The sequence below is a fragment of the Arachis hypogaea genome, chromosome 17, assembly GCF_003086295.3.
Source record: "Arachis hypogaea cultivar Tifrunner chromosome 17, arahy.Tifrunner.gnm2.J5K5, whole genome shotgun sequence".
NCBI classification, from domain to species: Eukaryota; Viridiplantae; Streptophyta; class Magnoliopsida; order Fabales; family Fabaceae; genus Arachis; species Arachis hypogaea.
The window spans coordinates 9,880,473-9,888,010 of NC_092052.1; the positions used below are offsets into that span (position 1 = coordinate 9,880,473).

Below are 7,538 nucleotides of genomic sequence, written 5' to 3' on the forward strand. Positions count from 1 at the left end.
AAGAAGAACTCTCTTTCCCATAACTTTAACGATCAATGCCACATGCCAAGGTTTGCATCATTTGTCAAATTCTTCTTTGGAAACATGGATCACCGGGCATGGATCGAAGAGCTTATCTCCTTTCCACACCTCCTCTTCATACTTGTACCACCAGTCTTTGGGGTCTGATGCGTCTTCATCAACATCATCAAGAGTTTCAACCATATCTTCCACCATAGGACCAGCTGAAGTCAATAATGAGTCCTTGTAAGATGCCTTAAGAGTAGATGAGATATCAGAGATATTTTCTACACTCATATCCATGCCTTTTACGGGTTAATTTAGATCAACTTCACTATGAATTTTGACCTTCTTAGTGCTTCTTTGCATAAGATCCTCCATTTATGGAAGAACCCTAGGAGAGTGTTCTAGATTTTTCATTGTTGTTATAACAAATTAACATATATTGATTCCATGATGATAAGATTGTGCATCCAGTCCATCAATGCTCTTCTTGGGAGTAAATACCTATAGTCATCCCTGAGATTCATGCAAATACCCATATTAATCCCTAAGATATCGATTTTCCCATTGTAGTTCTCCAGATAGAGCTCTGAGCACTCAAAGTGGTCCCTGGGCATATTTCTGGTGATGAGTCATCACCGGAGCGCTGATGTGGACTCGGTTTGCCACGTTGGAAGGCTCCGAAACGGTGCCGTTTTAGTTTGGCTCCCTTGAAAGCCAAAAACATCGCCGTTTTGACGTTATTTAGCATGAATATCAGTTTTCTCGCCAATGCAAACTTCACTCGTCTCTTCTTCTTCCACCCTCTGACTCCATCTTCGTATACTCATCAATGGCGTAACCGTAGAGTTCTAATCCTTGGGTTGAAAAGGTTGAGACAAGAAGAATCAAGAGATTTTCGTTCTTTCCCTCCATCACCAGAAGCAAGAGGTTCGGACTTTGTGATCATATTCAAGGTAATCTCCCTCCCTTTGTTTTTACTTTACATTTTCAATTCAGTGTTGGTTGTTGATATACAAGTTGTTTGTGTGTTTGAGGTTCGAGAGTTTTGGTGTCGTTGTAGTGTCTAGGGTTTGAAGGTTGGCTGGGGTTTGTGGGGTTGCTATATTTAACCGGAATGAAACAGGGATGAAATAGGGATATGGCTCAAAAATGTGTTCTTGAAGTGTTGATGTCACACTCCAACACCAAAGTTCATACTACATCTGAAGTCACACAGCCACCACCAGTGTCAAGAACTCCTACCCAACCCAAGGTGCCAACAAAAAAATCCCAGCTTATGAATAGTTTTCCAAATATCAGTTTAATTTTTCAGAGATTCACTTGATCTTGGAGTAATTTTTTTTGCCGTCCTGCAGTAACTCCTGGACTAATTACTTCTATTTGAGGGCCACTTGTTATAATTTTTCCAAGAGCATGTTGATATTCCAAAAATTTTAGGGACAAATAATGAGTTTTTATCTTAATTTTATCTTTGTGCACTTAAGTTTTTGTAGTAAGATGAATTTAAGATATGAGTTTTTATTTGATAGTGATTTGGATATGAGTTAAAATATACTAGTACTACAATAAATTTATCAAAGCTTATATTGTCTTGAAGTACACCATTAATTGCTATATAGTTAAGTTTGACAGTAAGGTGGACTTGTTTTGCCTAAAATGTTTCCACGCTTGGCTAAATGTCTCTTTGAAACTTGTGATAAATGTTGTGCAGGAGGAATTGCCTAATAATCTAGTCAGACTAAATATGTTATTTCTGTGATTCACTCCTATTAGAGAAGAAAAGAAGTTTTAGAATTATTTATTTCTATTAATGGTTTATTATTATACTTAGATTTTATCAAGAATTAATTAAATGATGGGAAATTAATTGCACTTTTAATAAGAATAGGAAAATAAAAGTGGTGTTTTTATCACAAACAAAAAAGAATAAAAAATAAAGTTGTGTTCTGCCAGATTTGTTGGACTTGAGGAAACTAACAACTATATACATTTTATTCACTAGCAACTTTGTCATTTATTTATAATATTTAGTTAGAAAACCTTTTCATCATTTTTCAGTGTAGATCAATTAGTGGAAGAGAGATTTCCATTCTCATATTGTCAGGAAAATAGATTGCTATTGCATTAGTTGACCAAAGTAAATTGAGGTGCAGGTTTCTTCTTATATGTTCTGTTCTTTTTTTACTTCAATACTTAATTGATGATAGCTTTTCAACAGTAATATACCCCACATTCTTACCAACTTTTTACATGGTGCCTGTGGTAAACCAAGTTTATTCATTTGATACCATTCTTTTTAGAAGAAACTTGTCACTCCAATTGCATTATAACACATGTTTTTTGTTCATAGTTTAGCTCCTGAATCATTGTCAGATTATCTGCATATCTGTTAGGGACTTTCATAGGGATCGATTGTAAAGTTTAAAGACTTTTATGGGGATAAGCATAAACGCCAGGGACTATTATGGGTCACGAATTTGGGGATTTAGGGTTACATATAATAGGAGGGACCAATTTGGGTACAAATTGGAAATTCACCAGCTTAGCTAGCCGTTAGGAGCCCTCCAGCGTGGCAAACCGAGTCCACGTCAGCACTCCAGTGATGACTCATCACCAGAAATATATCCAGGGACCACTTTGAGTGCTCGGAGCTCTATTTGGAGGACTACAATGGGAAAATTGGGATCTTAGGGATTAATATGGGTATTTCCGTGAATCTCATGGACGACTATGGGTATTTACTCCTCTTCTTGGGGATGTCTAAAATGAGCACAACAATTATGTGCGCATTGAATGTGTCACATTTATATACATCATTGGATTTCATTAAATGAAAATTAAAGGCTAATATAAAAGAAGAGCATTGATGGACTCTTACAAATGCAGAATATCTTAGTACATAAATACGTATTTTTATACAATACTTTAAATGACAATATAATCTTTTATTTTTACACAAATAAATATAAATATAAATAAAAAAATAAATATTTATTATTCATTAAAATTAATTATTATACAATTTTTTTATAATATTAAAAATTATAACAAAATATTTTAAACTACAACATGAAAATATAAAATATATAAATTTTATTTTATATTATTTGACAAATAATTAGATTATTATATTTAAAATTTATTAACTAACTACTTTTGTTAAAAATATCATTTATTTAAAAATTATATATAAGACATAAAAATATTAACTTTTTGTTATTTTTAATATTTTTTTTAGAAAAAACTGAATAAATATTATGTATCAACTACTTATATGTGTCATATGTTTATATCATTATATATAATAATGACTGATGTATATTCTTTTATTTTTTAGATTTTTTAATATATATATCACCTCATACTTCTCTTTTTTAGTCTTTCTTATTTTTATTTATTTTGTGGTAATATTAAATAGATAATAATTTAAAATTATTTTTTAAATTTAAAATTTATTGTCTTATATATATAATAATTATAATTAAATGTTTATTATATTTAATACCATCTAATTATTTCAGCAATAATTAAAAAATATATAATAAAATCATATTTATTTTCTATTATTTCTATTTTTTTATCTTGCTAGCAAAACTTTTTATTTTTTAACTCGACCAGATTTATATATATATACTAAAAAAATTAGTATATAAATATCTTTCACAAAATATTTTTCATCATATATAATTTATTAAAAATATATTTTGTTAAATCTAAGAGTAAAACATAATATGTTACCTGATTTCAATATGATTATATTATATTATTATTATTATAATTATTTATTATATATAAAAAAAAATTAATAGATAGTATACATATTAGGAAGGTTATTATCTATATCATCGTACGAAGATAGAATTTTTTTTGTTCCAAAAAATAAATAACATATAAATACAAAAATATAAGTATTTTTTATTCATTAGGATTAACTATTATATAAAAATTTTTTTATAATATTAAAAAATTATATTAAAATAATATTTTAAACTGTGATATAAAAATATAAATTAATTAAATTTTATTTTATATTACTTAATAAATAATTAAATTATTATATTTAAAAAATTTATTAATTAACTACTTTTATTAAATATATTATTATATAATATACTTTTTTAATAAAATATTTATAAAAATATAATTTATTTAAAAAATTATATATAATACATAAAAATATTAACTTTATTTTTTCAATATTTTTATTACAAAAATTGAATAAATAATATAATTTATTTTTTTCGATTCTTTTTAGACAAACCTATATATATGTGTAATTACATACAGTAAAAATTGTATTTTAATTCGGATAATATATAGTATATATATTATTTTGAGAAAGATATAGAAAAAATCAGTATATTTGTGTGATTATATTTTTATAATAGCCTAATTTTGTATATAATTTTTTATATTTTTAATTACGTAAATTTCATTAGTTTAAGTCGTACTAATATAAGTGAATATATAATTGGTAGGCATGCATTTAAAAATATATTATTTATTCAGTTTTTCTAAAAAAAATGAAAAAACACAAAAAAAAAGTTTAATATTTTTATGTAATATATATAGTTTTTAAATAAATCATATTTTTACAAATATTTTTATCAAAATATTACATTATATAATAATATATTTAATATAAATAATTAGTTAATAAATTTTGAATATAATAATTTAATTATTTGTCAAATAATATAAAATAAAATTTATGTATTTTATATTTTTATGTTGTAGTTTAAAATATCTTTTAATATAATTTTTAATATTATAAAATTTTTTTTGCATAATATTTAATTTTAATGAATAAAAAATACTTATATTTTTATATTTATTTATTTAAAAATAAAAGATTATGTTGTTATTTAAAGTATTGAATATTTAAAGATATTTATTTATGTACTAGAATATTTTGTATTTATTAAAATTCATCAATATTTTTTTTTATGTTAACCTTTGACTTTTATTTAATAAAATCTAATAATATGACATATCTAATGCACACATAATTGTTGTATAATTGTTGTACTTATTTTAAACATTGTCAAGTAATATTTTGATACAGAGTAGATTTTTTTCCTCTTATTTAGTTAAATATAATTCTCAAATACCTCATAAGTACATGAAGGTATTAAATTGCGAGAATTAGGATCCTCTCTCATTTTAAATTTAATTTAATTAATTATTCTGTTTGTTTTGAAAATTTTAATTAGGTCTATATATATATATATATATATATATATATATATATATATATATATATTCAATTGAGTTTTTACATTATTCTTAATTTTGTAATTAAATTTTTTTAGTATAAAAAATATTAGTTAACTAAATATTTTTTTATAAATTAAAAATATTTATAATTAAAAACTTAATTAGATTTTTTATCACATATTTTTTTAAAAAAAATATTGTGTTAATTTTAATATTTTTTGACCTGAAACGAATCTAACTACAAAATTAAAAGTAGTGTAAAAATTCATTAAAAAAATATAAAAATATAATTATAAATTTGATAAAATTATAAAAACTAATGAAATAATTAAATTTTTAAATTTTTTTAAAAATATTAATATAACCTTCTTATATTCATTTTAGATCATAACGAAGAGAATCCTGATCCATATTTTGATTATTAAAGTAATAATTATTTGATTTTACTAAGTGATTGCATCTCATCACATTTAAAAATTAAAATTTGTAATAACCATATATCATTAATTTAAAACTTCAAAATGTTTTATTTCATCGTTTTTCCACTTATCAGTAGAAACAGCAACAAAGGTCGCCCACACAATGGCCGACTACGTCGCCCCCATAATGGCCATAGTCGGATTTGCTTTCTAAACAGGCTTCATCGCAATCTTTATCATAACATTTTCTTCCTTTAAGCTTCACGCACTCCTTCCTTAAGCCTTCAACCATTGTGCCACTTGTTGCTTCTGCAATAATTGGTAAAAATTAATTAAACCCAATGTCATTAGAGTTTTCGTGTAGATGAAAATTAAGGGTCTCTTTAACAAAAAAAAAATGAAAAATAATTTATTTTCTCATGTTAAAAGAATATTTATTTAATTAAGCTTTGAAATGAGTTTTATTACCTGAAGTCAATAGCACAGCTACAAAAAAAATACACAAGAATATTTTTGGAGCCATTCTACAAAGATCACCTTATATTCTTTTGTATTCTTCGAATAAAGGAATACGAATACAATCTCATCTAACTTTTAAATTATTTATAATGTCACGGAAAACTAATTTTTATTTGTTAGAATATATTAAAATTAATTAGTATTTATTATTCTGATTTTTTTACCATTTATAAAAATTTTTTGTATATTATATTATTTTATACCATTAGAACAGACATATTTTTTTTTATTATTTTCTCTTATCTTTTTAAAGCTTGTTTGGGTGAGTTCTTTTTTAAGTTATCTTTTTTTAAAAGATCTTATGGAAAAGTAAAAGTAATTTTATGTTTGGATATCTCATGTAAAAAGATCTTTTTATCTATCAATTATGTTTGGGTATAACAATATAAAAGTATTTTTTTGTTTATTTATTACATGAAAAATATCTTTTTTTAAGAGAAAAAGATCTTTTAAAAAAATATGTAAATTACAACTTCTCAAAAAAGATGTTTTTTTTTTTTATTTTTCTAGTACTTTTACTTTTACTACTAGAAATTTGCCAAACACGCTAAAAAATAAAAAAAGATATTTTTTCATTAAAAAAGATTTTTTTTTATCAAAATAATGGCGTCCAAACAAGCACTTAATTAGTACTACTAATATAATATCTTTTGCTTTAATGAGAACGACCCTTAAATAAAAAAGTTTTTGAATATCACTGAGATAAATATTAACTTATTTAATATTTTAATTTTTATTATATTAATTATATTTAATTAATTATTTAATTTGATTAGAATAAATAAATTGGTTTTATTTTAATTTGTATTATTATTTTGTTTTATATAATTTAATTAAGAATAAAGTATCATTTTTGTTCTCAAAGTTGTCCCTAACGTTTGAATCGTCATATTTAAGTCCCTAACGTTTCAAAATTGACTCAATTTTGTTCTGCCGTTAGGAATCTGTTAACGGAATTGACAGCGCGGTGGGACAAAATTGAGACGATTTTGAAACGTTAGGGACTTAAATAGGATGAAAACATTAGGGACAAAAATGATACATAGAAATAAATTTTAATTTTATCCTTCCACTAATATCAATCTTTTACGGTACATAGTTATTCAATTATTTTTTAATCACATTTAAGTAAATTACACTTAATCACATTACTTTGATTTTAAATAAATTTATTTTTTTTATAATTTTACTCTTAAAGATTTTTACTCATCATAAAATATTTGTAAATAAAATGATTAGAAGTACATTACTTTATTATATATGTATCATTTTTCCCCATAAGTTTACATACTAGTCATTCTACAAACATTTTATAATGATTAAAAAATTTTAAGAGTAAAATTATAAAAAAATAACTTTATTTAGAATAAAATTAAT

General features: G+C 24.0%; 1 long non-coding RNA gene across 1 annotated transcript; it reads right to left on the minus strand.

Moving 5' to 3' along the window:
• Positions 1–5,706: 5,706 nt before the first annotated feature.
• LOC140181095 (uncharacterized) lies at positions 5,707–6,209 on the minus strand. Its single transcript, XR_011875752.1, has 2 exons — positions 6,111–6,209; positions 5,707–5,951 (listed from the first exon to the last, which is right to left on the minus strand). It is a non-coding gene; the product is annotated as an uncharacterized lncRNA (long non-coding RNA).
• Between the last annotated feature and the right edge of the window lie 1,329 nt (positions 6,210–7,538).